We start from the raw sequence: 16,134 nt of genomic DNA on the forward strand, positions 1-16,134 counted from the left end.
TGAGCTGATCTTTGATCTTTAAGCTTGTTTAGTCTCAAAAGCACCTGTTGGCATGTTCTAAAAAGCCTATATTTTTGATATTTTGTCCCAATACAGGAAAATTAATCCCAGAAAGAAAAGCTGGGAGATTTACTCCTTTTGTCTCAAGCAGCCTACTGTCTTTATGTGTTGATGACAAGTTAAATACAAAAATAGAGAATGGTTTAGAGAAAAGAACAATGTAAGTGAGGCAGGCATTACCATACCCTGAAACCCACACTTTCAACTGTTGTTTTAAACCAGGCTGATTACTAATGGAACTGTTTCTCTTCAAGTGTCGCCATAAAATGAAAGTTGCAAGAAAGCTTGGCACTGTGGGTGTCACCAGGGAAATAAAATATTCCTCTGTTTGTGGTAGTGAAACAAATTCATGTCAAAATCATCACTTCTGAAGTTTAAAATGAAAGCAACAATGAAATGGTCTATTTACAATCTTTTAAAATATCATAGTGCATTGACTGTGTACACTGAAAATGCTCATCATTGTTAAAAAGACATAGAAGAACAAGTTCTCTCTTACTCCACTCTTACAGATTTGGAGAAATCACCAAACTGTATGATGACATCTTCAACATTTTAAAATATTTTAAGTGTATTTAAATATTTGGAACATTAAAATGCCATATGAAAACACAGTAATTACTTCCTCAGACCTGTAATGACTAGTCTGAAGAAAGTACAACACGATAGCAGTCACGCACAAATTGCAAATAATAAGAATTGAAGTTGAAAAATTGGATTTATACTTCCCTTTATGTTCCCATTGGAGAATGAAAATTTATCATGAATATGTAGGCATGCGAACATCTGAGATTTGTAAAATGTCATCAGACTCCCACTCTCCTGCTACTGAATCACAGAAGTGCCTAAAATGCTCAGCTACATGGCTACACTGACATTCTAAGATCCCGTGTGTCTAAGCTATACTGGTAGATATCTCCAAGTGCTTTCTTAACTGGAGAAGCATGAATAGATATTAATTATTGCATCCTGCTGGAGCCCACAGACAAGTGGGTTGTAGGCCAGCCATCATCCCTACATGAAGCTCTGCTTATGCCTTTTATTCAGCCATTTTCCATGTAAATTATACATGGTTTCAATGGGAAATGGAGACCCCTTCATGTCTCTGCCACCTGAAAAACTTATCACAGGAACAGCAAGCAAGTCACATGGATCCTGTCTATCATTCAGTTTCACTTATGAATTGTTTTGGACCTCTTCAGGCAAATAGTTTTAACAGGAAGAATCTGCAACCCTCTCGGCTCAGGGGCTGGAGTAATTTCTAGGACTGTTGACTGTGCGTTTCTTCAGTTTGAAATGATCATGGAGAAGAGACTTATTTTCACTGAGCGATGTTTGTATTCAGTGTATTATGGTACAATTATGCATGCAGCAAGGAGCTTGTGTGCCATAGAGCTCTTGGTACTTTGAGGTAATTCTTTTGAAGTTAAGAAAAGATTAGTTCAAGGTATTTGTTTAGGGACCTATTTATTGCCTGCTGGATTTTGAGGTTCTTTTTCTCACAGTTCACTAGCGAATACACTTTCAGTTTTGATCTTTCTTAATACACAGTTGAAAGATCTCATTATGAGATGTTTTTTTAAAAAGTCCATACAGGTATATTCAGGATCTATAAGTATTTTGCTGAAATACTACATTCCCAGCTTGAGAAGCTTGTATTAAATTTAACACCACAGGTCTGATGAACTTCCAAATTCCAAATGCCTGTTTCATAAGTCTATCTGTCTTTAAAAACTATTTTAATGAATGAAGACATTTCAAATTTACATTGTCAATTACATTGCAGGTAAAATATAGAGCAAAATATCTAATTGTTTTTATAATAACAGCCTGTTCACATTTTTCTTTTAAAGATTACAATTTAGTGCCTCACTGATAAGAAAAATATTCAGTTTTCAACAACTTCACATATAATTTTTTAAAAACCAACTACTGGCAATTATAAATGATATGAAGCTGAAACTTATGCTGAAGTCAGAAATGCTGTGGTTTGGCAAATCATGCCTTTTTCTGTAAACAAAAGAACACTGGGATAGAGTTTTCTTTCAAACACTGATTTCAATGATTCTTTCATCATGTTTTCCTTCTCTGTTTTGACTAAGGATCTTGGGAGCAGAAACCTTCTCAACATATGTTTGAACAGCATTTGAACAAAATGATGCGCACAACTGACACAATATATCTAGAACTAATACAGTTAGAAAGACAGCTTTTAAAAAAAAAAATTAAAATAATACTATTAAAGAACTGATATTTTATTCACTTATTCAGCAAAGCATTCTCTGGACCAGAATTCTGTTATCTGGTCTTTTCTTAAAACAGGAAATATTTGTTTCAGATAAGCTCACCCACACTAGCCAGCAGAAGCCAGCAAGAGAAGGCAATTGTAGTCTCACAGAAGTCCTGTAGAACACAGGCAGCTTAGAAAATCCTAGCTATGTAAACTTAGAAGTTGGGGTCAGACTGCATCTGTAAATATACCCAAGTGTTTCCAATAAATCACTCCTTTAGATGACAGAGTAATTTACTAATTTACAGAATTATTGTTTTTTGGTAGGCTCTGCTTGGGGATTTTGGGAGAGAATCCTAATAGCATTTACCACTTTGTGGTATTTAGATCCTTGCAGTAAATATGCACTCTTTCCAAAGCAAAACTCTAAACACTACCCCCCCCACCACTACCTAAAAATCTCTTTAAAATGTAGAGAGATGAGAGGCTTTTTTCTGTCATTCCTTAAACAATCTCCACAGTAATAGCAATATTCTTCCATGACAAATATGATCAGCCAATGGAAAAATATGATATCCATATCATAGACAGAAGAGTGAAACTGGCAGGTGACATTCTGAATCTATTTCATTTTCTTTTCCTCGAAAATTTTTAGTAGTGTCAGGACTTTACCAAGGCAAAAACATTTGGATGTGGTTATACAACCATAACTGGCTGACAGAGTAGGCATCTTAGTAATCATAGAATATTAGTCACATTCAGGAATTAAATATTTTATTGTTATAGCTATCTAATGCATAGCATATATAAAATGCTGTAATACCTACTTCCCAATTTTAAAAGTGCAGCTCAAATAAAATGTAATTAAATAAAGAACACAAGCCTCTTCAGAAGAGTGAGACATGGAAAAGATGAGGAAAATGCATATTGCATTTAGTGTTTTGGTTCGTTTGTTATATTTATACTTCCCCATGAGCATATATTTTTCTCTCTATTTTTCTCTGTCTCAAACAAATCACTAGCTACACTAAAGGATAATATTATTCTTAGATATGAATTCTCAGTATTTTCTACTCTGCTTTGGTGAGACCCTGGAGCACTGTGTCCAGCCCTGGTGTCCCCAAATTAAGAGGGACATGGAGCTGCTGGAGTAAGTCCAGAGGAAGCCACAAAGCTGATAAGAGGGCTGGAGCTCCTCCCCTAAAAAGACAGGCTGAGAAATTTGGGGCTGTTCAGCCTGGAGAAGAGAAGGGTTTGTGGAGACCTCACAGCAACCTGCTGGTATCTGAAAGAGGAATACTGGGGAGCTGGAGATGGACTCTTCATCAGGGACTGTAGAGAGAGGACAAGGAGTAATGGGAACAAACTGAAAGAGGGGAATTTAGGTTAGATATAAGGAATAAAATCTTTACTGTCAGGATGCCAGGACATTGGAGCAGTTTGCCCAGGGAGATTGTGGATAACCCAGCCCTGGAAGTGTTCAAAGCCAGGTTAGATAAGGCCTTGAGCAGCCTGGTCACGTGGCAAGGGTCCCTGCCCATGGCAGGGAGAATGGGACTTGATAATCTCTAAAGTTCCTTCTGATCCTTAATATTCCATGACTGCTATAAATATTATGAAAATTAATATGTTATTCCAGCCATTTGGAGGATGCTTCCTTTCCTTCTTCTAGCTTTTTTTCTCCAGTCCTTCTTATTATTAATTCTCCCTACCAAGCTCCAAATCAGCTGTATCCTGCGGTCTTCTCACCAGATCATCTCCTATGCCCACTGTGGTCTACTGCAGTTGTCCCCCCAATAACCCTCTACTGATTTTGCTCCTGGACTAGGTCTCACCTTCAGGTATGCTCTGGCTCACCTGCAGCCCCTGCACCCTGGACCCCTGGACCTGCTCCACACTGCCCTGTTTCTGCGATGAGCACAGGAGAAGAATGGAGGGCAGTTTTCTTGGTCTCAAATTGCATATAAGTATTACCAGCATGTTGCACATGCATATAAGTACTACCAGCATGTTACACAAAACCTGTAACAATTTTGAGCCTTCGCTCCATCCTGATGATGCCTCATCTGGAGTCTGTGTCCAGTTCTGGGCTCCTCAAGCACAACAGAGACATGGAACTCCTGGAAAATGTCCACTGGAGGGTGACAAGGATGATCAAAGGACCAGAGCTTCTCTATTATGAGGACAAACAGAGGAAGCCGGGCCTGTTCAGCCTTTAGAAGAGACAACAGAGAGGGGACCCCATCAGTGTCTGCAGGGAGGGGACAGAGTAGGACCGGGCTCTGCTCGGTGCTGCCGAGCAAAAGGACAAGAGGCAAGGGGCAGTGAGAGGTGCACAAGAAATTCCACCTGAACATGAGGAAGAAATTTACTCTATGGGTGACCACACTCTGGAACAGGTTGCCCAGAAAGGTTGCAGAGTCTCCCTCAATGGAGATATTCAAGCACCATTGAGATGCAATCCCGTGCTGTGTTCTCTGGGATGGCCCCGCTTGAGCAGGGAGGTTGGATCAGATGAGCCACCGTGGGTCCTTCCAACCCAACCCATTCTGTGATTCTGTGAACATTATGTTTCATAAGGTGAGAACCTTATGATTTGCTTCTGTGCTAATAAATATTATTTTGATAACAGAATAATCTGAACCACATGCACCAGAAAGAAAATTAAATTAATCCCAGATGTAAAGATTCTAAATACCTTCTGAGGGTCAACATATGAGTTTTTAAGCTCCAAATCTTCAGAGGTTCAACATAGGAGTTTTTAAGCTCCTAGTTTTGGAAATACTGGATGTATATGGCTGATAAGAAACAATTTATTTTTGGTGCAATGTTTCCATTGGAAATATTCATTCATCTAAAACAAAATATTTTGTGGGAAAAGGTAATTTTCAAACAATTTCTTGAGCATTATTGAACATTTTGTGTTAACACTTTCACATTCAAACATTTCATGTTCAGGACCAGAACACTCTGCTAGCAGTTCACAAGTTGATGCACAGTCACACTGAAAAGCACTCATTTCATGGGCCACTGAGTTGTATTATACCAAAACTACATTTCCCAACAGCATTCCATTAGAAAAGATAAATTTCCAGGTCTTCCTTATGAAGCATGAATCCACTTGAGAGGAAAACAAAAAAAGTTGTCAGTTTACTGGTGGTTTCACAATGTGCATATAATATTTGTGTAGGGAAAAAGAAACAAGCATATCCCTGAATTTTTCATAGTTTCATACAGAGTGTGTCATTTTGGAAGAAAGCACAGTGGGTCACCTGATCCAACCTCCATGCTCAAGCAGGTCCATCCCAGTGCACACAGCACAGGATTCCATCCAGGTGGTTCTGGAGCATCTCCAGTGGGGGAGACTCCACAACCTCTCTGGTCAGTCCATCCCAGTGTGAGGTCACCCCCACAGTAAAGAAGTTCTTCCTCATGTTTAGGTGGAATTTCCTGTGAATCAGTTTTTGCCCTTACCTCTAATTCTAAAGTCAGAAGAAAATGATTTTTGAGTATTTCCTAATAGTCAAGTGCAAACCCATGATTCTTCCTCCCCCCAGCTTTTATGTGCCATGCTTAAAGAATAAGTACCAGGAGCTAAAAGTCAAACATTAACAGGGCAGGTGGGTGAGGTGGATGAACAAAGTTTCATGTCCTGGTATTACTTAGATTTGTAGTACATCCTTTCAATAATGGAATTTCTTACTCAAAGATTTAAGAGCTTATGGGGTTTTGGGTTTATTTTAATGGAAAAATAACCCACTGGGACTGAAAACATCCCATTATGAGCGCAGTAGTGGACCAGATCTGCAGTTAAGATTGAGAAAATAAGAAATTTGGATGAAAAGCAGAAGAGCAAAATTAATTTGGAATTTCCTGTTTAGTAGATAGCTTTCAAACTGGGAAATTCTGTCATGAAAATTTCCTTCAAATTTCAAACATAGGTTTCTTTGATCTGAGGATTGAGGTTATACTTAGTGACTGCATTTTTAAAACTCTAGTGACAATTTTTTAAAAGGGGGCATAACTCATTGTCTGCTGTCATTTCCATTTGCTGCCTCTTAAGATCTGTATCTTTGTCCTAAAGAAAACAGCATCATTAATGTACGTTCTGAGGTTACTTTTGTTCAGATGATGCTAAAATGACCTAAAGGAGAGAGATCTCCATGTTGTAGCCAAGTATTAGAATGAAACATAGCATTCTTCTTAATGCACGTCTATTTGTTTCGACACATGGAATCAAAGCAGGCTCAAATACATAAATTAGCTGAGATTTATGTCAGCAAATAAAGCTTATGCAATCATCTGACATTTTCTACAGCAGGTATGTGTTAACTCTGCCATTCTTGTAAGTGCAGCAGTGAGTAAGACCTAAGACCACATGGAAAAGGAGGGCAACCAGTCTTTTCCAGAAGTCTGGCCCTTGAGTGTCAGGCAGTGGCTGAACTTTCTGAACTCTTTTGTTTGGTTGGTTGGTTTGTTTTGGGTGGGGCTTTTTGGGGATTTTTTTGTTGTTTGGTTGGTTGGTTGGTTTGGTTTGGTTTAGTTTTTTGTTTGTACATTTAATTAATATATCAGGTAGGAAAGTTGAGCACGAGAAAGGACGGGGCAAGAGAAAAACTGCACAGCTGTGACTGAACATATCCAGGCTAGCTGTGAATGAGGCATCTGCCTACTCCAGCAGTGAATCCATGGCAAGGTGAAGTTTAGCACACTCCAACGATTTGCCTGCATTTTTGGATAAATGTTCAGTTACAACAGCTTTCCAGCACCTGTGCTGCCTCAGCTGCATTGCTGGCAGTAACTTGCTGGGAATTTTAAAGATAGTTCAACCACACAAAAAATATCTGAAATATGAGGAAAAAATATCAGGATTTATTGTCTCTGCTATGGCTTCTTCCATGACCAACTTTAGTCTCTGACTAACTTTTTGAAATTCCTTTAAGACTATGTCTCGGATGGCAGGGGTGAGTATGTGAGGAGTAGGAAGCACAACACTAAGGTTTTCATAATATGATCTTGCTTTTATACTTTGATGTAGAAGTTCACAGATGATAGTTGCTGATCCTCTTCTGCTCTATCCCATTCAAACATTAATTTTCAGACAGCACAACAATCTCTGTCCAAATTTGTCTGTATTCCTCTGCTGCCATCAGTCATAATCCTGTATAGGTACTGCTAGAGAAACTGGACTTTCAGAGTTTTTCTGGCATTTGGTGTTCCCCAGCTCTACATTTTAGATATATGTAATTTTTTTAATAGTGTAATCTTATGGTTTTTCTTCTTTTTTCTACTCACACTTTTTTTCTTGGACTTATACACCAGATTTAAAACTGGCTTTAATTTGCTAGACCATCTTGTTAAGTTGCATTCCTATCAGGATACTTCATGTTTAAAGCAGATTGCTTCATCAAAACTATTTATCAGTAAAATTTTCAAAGACACTTAAATTAAATCAGGATGATAACTTAGAATTCCTCCAGCCCCAGAGAAAGCATAATAATGTTGCTCCCCTTTCTCATTTTGTGTTCAAAACTTTTTGTTCCATTTAATAGATCAGCTGAAAGAAGTAATCAGAAAAACATAGTTTCTATAGCAGAGCCAAAAGGAATGAAACAAGCTGTTCTTAAGTCTGAAAACAGTAATTACAGCCAGGGTGAATTTTCAACACATGAATGTTAACACTTGTACAGAAAAGGGTAAAAACAGATTGGTGTGTCTAGATAAAGAGGAAGGTTGCTTACATGTTAAAGTGGGGGGGATACATGTAAGTAAGGACTAGTAGCCCAGATCTGCAGCAAAATCAACAGTTTAAAAGCTCAGTGTTTCTGAAATAAGAACTACCATGTATATGTTTCTAAACAATAAAATCCACCCATGCTTAAGGGGTACACAGTTGGTGTACAGTGAGAGCATAATGAATACAAAACACGTCTTCATACTAGCTGGGCTGGAAGAAGTCCTTACCAGATTTTAGAGACAGGCTTCCAGAATCTAATGCACTATGCTTCTAATTGTATAATACCTATTTTACTCCTTGTGTTTTCTGCTCTGTTTGATACACTCATGTTTCCAGGGGGTTAATTAAAACATTGATAGAGACAACAATGTGAATAGTTTGATACATAATTTACTGGCTTTGTAGAACAGCAAATAGAACTTTAAATTCTGGTTTCTTGGTGGATGACTGAATATGCCCCAGCCATGGCACTCCCAGCCCAGAGAGCCAAACGTGTCCTGGGCTGCACCCAGAGCCCCATGGGCAGCAGGGCAGGGAGGGGATTCTGCCCCTCTGCTCTGCTCTGCTCTGCTCTGCTCTGCTCTGCTGAGACCCACCTGGAGCACTGCACACAGAGCTGGGCTCCCAGCACAGGAGGCACAGGGACCTCTGGAGACAGTCAGAGGAGGCTATGATCAGAGAGGGCTGGGGCACCTTTCCTACAAGAACAGGCTGAAAGAGTTGAGGCTGTTCAGCCAAGAGAAGAGAAGGCTCCATGGAGACCTTAGAATACCTTCCAGTACCCAAAAGGAGCTTCAGAAAAGATGGGAAAGACTCTATCAGGAAGTGCAGTGATGGGATGAGAGGTAGCATTTTAGACAGAAAGATAGTAAATTTAGATTTGATTTTAGAAATAAATTATGCATCGTGAGGGTGGTAAGGCATGGGAACAAGTTGCCTGGAGAATTTGTGGATGCCTTCGCCATGCAAGTGTTCAAGGCCAGGTTGAATGTGGCCCTGAGCAGCCTGATCTAGTGGAAGGTGTCCCTGTCCATGGAAGGGAAATTGGAAGAAGATGATCTTTAAGGTCACTTCCAACCCAAACCACTCTAAGATTCTGTGATAAATGTCTGGGTAAATGAGACTAAAGTGTTATTTGGCAATTTTTTTGTGTGTGACAACTGCAAATGATTTATTTACTACACATGGAAAATAGAAAATAGAAAACCCTTGTTGTGAATTCATTGTGCCAGAAGAAAAAATGGATTTACTTACATTGTTACAGCTTCAAGTCATCTTCTTATGGTTTAAAGATTCATGATTCCAGCTATAACTCCCATTTACATTCTGTACTTCAAGAAGAATTGATTTTAACTTTTCATGACAGTCTTGAGGAGTGCAGCAATGCACTGCATTTATATAGGAGGAAATAGAATAGAAAATACATATCATAATATGCCGTTATTACATTACCACTCAAAAAAAAAAAAAGCACTAAGAAGTAGTTTTTGGGAAATATCAGCTCAAGTTTGTGTAACAGAATATTGGAATAATTATTAAAAGGTAAGCCCATCTTTCTTCTGAACCTTTGTTTTACTGCAATTAAAGTAATTCTGAATTTGCTATGCACGTGTGATCTGCCTCTCCATTGCCTGAATGAATTTGTATTCATTCAGAGGAGATGCTTCTTCCAAGGATCACTCCTTCCCAGATCACAGTCTCCCAATACGATACTGAAAGAAATCTCTTGAGATATTGCACATCAAGTTTCAGCAAACAGGCACACTACCTGTGATAGATTGTTTTATTTTCTAAGGAAAAACATTAAGTTATTTGATCTTGCTCACCCTTCAGTGAGAAAAGCTGGCAAGAAGCTGAGGAACCCGCCAGCATGTGCTTTGGAACACATGTCAGAGGATAATTTATCAAGCAGGTACATGTTCAAGATTCTAAGCCCTGACACTTGCAGAGGGGATAATGAGTTCTCATATCTTTTGGACTGTGTCAGAGGAAAGTGGGCTGGGTGAGAGGGTGCAACAGAGTGTTCGAACAGCTATTTACAGCTATTCTCATGCCACTATCCTTTGATCTGAATGCTGCTAAAATGAATCACTGTCATTGGCATTGCTGCCTCTCTCAATTCTACCCAGACAAAGAAAATTATATTAAGATGTACAGAATAAAACTACCTTAGATATCAGACATAACTTTATGAGCCTGAGAACTGATATCCAGCAGTATAATTTCCAGTTCTCACCAGAAAGTAATAATAAGTATTCTGCAAAAGCCACCTCAGGTAATATAAGTCATTGTTTGGTACATTATGGTTAAGAGTTCTATTTCTACCTTGGAAAATCTCTCATATTTATTTTCCCTGAAATTTAACTCCTTTCAGTTAAGGACAAGCTTAAGCTTCACAGTACTTTCTACAGCAAACAAAGTTTGTATACAGTCATATATGTCAAGATTTACAAGTGAAAAAATATCAGTATTTATTTAGTCCTTCCTGAAACTATGAAGATTTTCCCCTGTCTGTAGATGTTGTTTTTGTCTGAAACATTACAGGTCTGCCTGCAACTCAGACATTACTATTTATTAGCACAGTATGTTCTCTGCTTCTACCACTGTGTCAGAGGTATATGGCATTGACTTGGTGCCTTAAGCAAACAAAAGTGTAAAAGAATAATCAGATAGTCGATAAAAAGATTTTCAGTTGAGTAGACTTTGACTTTTGTAATTCTTTGCAAATACCAGTTCATTTAAGGTTAGCTTGTTTGTACAAAGTGAGAACTTGTCACGAGGCTTCAGATCCCACCTGTTATTGATAGGGTGGATCTCATTAGCAATTTAATGTGACTGAAATTATGAAAACCTTCAATGCTGCAATAGAATGCTGGTCAATATTAAATTTCTTAAAAAACTTATCTTCTGGAATTCACAGGAGTACAAGTTGTGCTAAAAGAATCACTCTTATCATGGTCACAGTTTCTTTACATGAAAGCTACTGCAATAGCATGTCCCCATTAAAATAACTATGAAAATAAACTCATGAAGATCTGCAGCTGCAAAGACATCCTTTTCATATCAGCTGACCTTTATGAGCTTGAGGCATATCCAAGTTACCTCTAATCAGTGCCAAATCTGATTTTAGAATAATCTGGTTTTAGAATAATTACTAGTCTGAGATATCTTTATCCTGAAACATCATGAAAGAACTTTGGGTGGTCTCCAATAGTAATCAATACTACTTCACTACAGGCTTGACAAAAGCAATTTTCTTGGTAAAATAATAGCTTAATGAAAGCCTGTGTCCTCCAGGTGTAGGCAGTCAAGAAATCAGAAGTGACATATCTTTCTGTTCTGAAATCCTGAGAGAAATACAAATTCATCTGAACATAAAAATAAAGCTGTGACAAAAAATATCCTTCAGAGGGTTCCTCATTCTCACCAGTGCAGACAGGGAACAGGTATTTTTACCAGGCAGAAGAGAGATCAGAAAAACTCCAAGTGACACTTTAGACAATATGACTAGCCAAGATCAAGTGGAATTCATACCTAAAGACAAACACCTGGACAGGCATGAGGGTATCCAATGGGAAAATGAAACAAATAGATTTCAGCAAGCAGGTGACAGGAATAGAGGGAACAATCAAGTACAACAGCAGTGAGGGAAATGGGTCAGGCACCAGGAATGAGGAAACCAAGGCAGCAGCATGGTCAAGACTGAAATGGGTGTTGTCAGAGGAGTAACACACAGATGAGTGGACATCAGACACTCCAGGGCATGAGGCTTGCCTACACCCAAGGTCACATGAGGAGGAATAAACAAGTTATACAATCCCAATGCATACCTTGTTGTATTTAGAGCAAACCTTTGGACAGCCTCCTGGGACCACCTGCTGCAACATTACACAACTGCTGCAATAACAGGTTGTGGACAGGTGCAGGTCTCACATCCTCAGCAAACATAGGAGAGGCTTCCAGGAATCACAGGACTGGTTGCAAATCACATTGTAGTCTTATAAAATGCATAGGGGTTCAGATTGTCCCCATCCACTTCCCCATGACCATTAATGGACAAAGAGATCCATCATTTAAAGCATATGCAATGAAGAACCTGGTCTCCAAGGATAGCTTTATTTAATCCAAACATGGCTTTAACCGTGGTGGTCATGAGGAGGGCTGAAAAGTAACAGATGTAAATAATCCTATCTAATAAAAAAACCAACACCGACAAACAAGCAAATACCCCTCCTCCTCCCCATCCAAAAAAACCCTCACCAAAAATCTGCACGTCAAACAGGATATTTAAAAATGCTACACACTGTACCCAGAACTACACAGGGTTCCACAAGGTTTATGGAACTCTCTTTCACAAGACACTGTGATTATATTGCAATATTAGGGATTTTTTCATTTAACTCTGCTGTATTCAAAATCTCTTTTGGTTCAGGGTTGCCTAAATTTATGGTAAAAACTAAGGAAAATAGAAAATGTAAGATGCAACAGAAAAATTCTTGATGATGTCCTTAGTGTAGTGAGACTCTGGTGGGATTAATAAAGAATGAGGGGGTGAAAGGATGGAATTAATAAGGAATGAGGGGGTGAAAGACTTCTGATTCTCTGATTTCTTCTGATTCTCTGAAGAAATACCTGGGCTTACTCATTTACAAACACCAATTAAAATCTTGGATGGCAGCCCTTTGCGCTGCTACTCAGTGTTGAACTGTAAGTGAACTGATAATAGACATACATTTTTTTAATGCAAATTCTTTTTTTTGCTAGATTTTGAAAATTATGCCAAAATACTTATACCAATTTGATACTTAATTTATGGAGGCAATATTTCTTAATAATTTGATTTTATTATTTAATAACCAAAGAGTATGCAATATTTCAGAAGTTCACATAGTCCTTTGTTCAACTGACTTTTCAGAGTGATTCTGAAGTTTCTCTCTAAGAGTTTATATACTCTACCCTGTTTGTACAATCCAATTTTCCCAAGGACACGGCCTACACATTGGCTTATTTCACATCTTCATCCCAGTTCATGTAAAGAACACCCTGCCTGGTATTACTGACATGCACAAAAGCATCTCATATTGTGATAGTCTAAAAACAGACCTTATTTCAGCCTTTCAATACTTAAAGCAGGCTTTAACAGCAAGGTAGATACAGACCTTTTTTTAATAGGGCTTGCAGTGATACGACAAGGGGTAAATGTTTTAAACTGAAAGAGGACAGTTTCAGGCTAGGTATAAGGAAGAATTTTTTGACAGTCAGGATGCCAAAACACTGGAAGAGGTTGCCCAGAGAGATGGTGAATGGCTCATTCCAGAAAACATTCAAGGCCAGGTTGGACAGGGCTCTGAGCAGGCCGGTCTAGTTGAAGGTGTCTGGGCTGATTGCCAGGGAGCTTGGATTAGAGGACCTTCCTTTCCAACCCAAACCATACAATCCTATTATTCTTTAATTCATTAACAACAGCTTTTCTTAAAAAAATAAAGGTAAGAACAAGGTTTTTGCACAACAGAGAGGTACTCAAGATATCTGAATGAGCTGAAAACAGCCTAAGAAAATTAACAGAGCTCTGTTCCTAAGCGTATTCCCCACAGTGCATGGCACTGCATTGTGAGAAGAACATGTACCTGAACATTTGTACCTAAACATTTAGTTTTAGATTCAGGCATTTTACATCATTGTATGAGGGAATTCTAATTCTTTTCCCACATATTTACCTGTAGAACTATCTAATACTAAAGTAAACAAAGGTACATAAATTTTGTACGTCAGGTAGAGGTATTATGTAGAAGTAACCTGGGGGTCCTGGTCTATGCCAAGCTGAACATGAGCCAGCAGTGCCCTACAGCCAGGAGGGCCAACCCTATGCTGGGGGCATCAGAGACAGCATCGACAGCTGGGCAAGGGAGGGGATTGTCCCGCTCTGCTCTGAGCTGGGGCAGCCTCACCTCCAGTGCCGGGGGCAGTTTTGGGTGCCAAAAAACCCCCAAAAATTTAACTTTAGATTGTCCAAAAGATCAGTGAAAATTGCCAGCTTTTGTTCTTCCCATTTGAAAGCATGGCTATCATCAGAGCAGTATTACATATTTTTATGAGGCCACGTCTGAAGCTTTTTTTTGTAGGAAATAAACACACTTGAAAATAAAAATATTTGCGTACCTTGAAGGCAGCAAGGCTCAAAAAAACAATGGAAAACCAGAAATAATCATTCTCCCTGGAACTACAGAAGTATAAATGTACATTTTAAAAGGTTAAGTCTAATATGCCTCACAGTTTCAGACTGTTGAGCTGGCACCCTGAAAACAACTAACCTTCCAAGAACACTAAAGCACACATTTAGAAGTGCTCAGAAAGGCAAAAAATTGCCATTCTAGGAACAGAGGCCTCAAAACTCAATTTTGTGCATCTTGATTTGTCCACCCCATGGCGCTGAGTTCCGTGAAGCTGAAGTCATAGACTAAATGATACTTTAACAACAGAGCTGAAGAGGCAATAAGAGAATCTTGAATCCTGCTGGAGAGAAGGACCTGTGATGCCCCTTTGAACTTGCACAGAGTCAGCTCCCCTGCGTGCTCAGCCTGCAATAGAAAAAAAAATCTCCTGCTGACATTCAATTGAAATGAAGAATTATCAAAAGAGCAAATCACCATTCATTTGTACCTGTGATATAATTACATGAAGAACCTTTGTTAGTCCCTTGCTCAAGAACTTCAAAGATTATGTTAATATATAGACCTCCTCTTCCTTTTAGAAGTGGATATCTCAATGACCTTTCAGAAAGATGGGACTGTAATGTGGAGATTCTTCGTAAATTCATCCTGAATGACAGTGACTGGTGAAAAAGAAATAGTTCATTGACTTTACATAAAGCAAGACCCATCACATTTATTCATTTGATGTAGTTGATTAAATTTATGTGCAAAAAAAAATCAAATCCCTGGAGAAATAAAATAGTTAACTCCTGGTATTTGCTGATATATCCTTTCAATTTAAATTTGATGCCTTTCTTCTTGTCTTGTGAAGATTTTCAACATATTCATCCACAATTTATGCCAATACTTTCATCTTTTAGTTCATATTCGTTTTGTTCCCTTGCGGATAGTCAGAGATTTCCAACAGACTGAGGGAGTAGGCAACCCAAGAAAAATAGTAATTTATTTCTAAGAATGCTATCAGCTGATCATTACAAAAACTCTATTATTGCTTGACATATCTCCTTATTTGCAAAGGAAGGAGAGTAATGTAGAACAGTCAAGGAACAGAAGAAACTCCTACTGGCATGACGTGGGGCAATTAGACAGCAACACTTTTATTACTGATTCTCCAGCAAAAGAAACACAAGAATTTTTATACTTGAACCAAAAGGTTTTCTACATGTTCTGTGAAGAAATATCATCTTCTCACTCCTGTCACTAGCCTTCATGAGATAATTAGTTACTGCTAGCAGCTACTTCTTGAACGTCCTTTAAACTTTTACTACTAGTCTACACCATTTGTTTTGAAACACACACTCTCTGAAACTGGGATTGTAAACATCAAGCTATTGAAGTGTAGATGTCAGGAGCAAAAATTAATTATCATCGCCAACACTTGGCTTTACCATTCAATGATCCCTTTATAAAATGTGCCACTCTACAAAGAGTCCTGATGTTGAAGTCTAGGGAACCTGCTGCCATTTGAGAGCTAACGTTTTCCTGAAAAGTAAGTTACAGTTACAGTTAAAATCATGGCATTGACAATCATATAATTATTTCCCTCTCTGTAAAAACACTTTTCAGTGAAATCCTGGAAATAATAGACACGTTTCACACAAATCTCTTGACTACACTTCCTTTTCCTAGGAAATTAGTTAGAAGGACTTTGGGATCTTTTTTACAATTTATTCCATATTATACATATTACACCAATTTGAATAAAAAAAGCCAGAAACCAACAACAACAAACCCTTACAATAAAACACTTCAAACACACTTCTCACAAAACAGGTATGTATAAAGGAATCCATAGAAAAATAAATAATCAGGAGAACTATTCAATTGTCTAAAGTAATTAAATAATTTATAAACTGAACAAATGCAAAAAAGGTAGAGGAAAGAAATGCGTTATT

Source organism: Ammospiza caudacuta, chromosome Z (assembly GCF_027887145.1).
Source record: "Ammospiza caudacuta isolate bAmmCau1 chromosome Z, bAmmCau1.pri, whole genome shotgun sequence".
NCBI classification, from domain to species: domain Eukaryota; kingdom Metazoa; phylum Chordata; class Aves; order Passeriformes; family Passerellidae; genus Ammospiza; species Ammospiza caudacuta.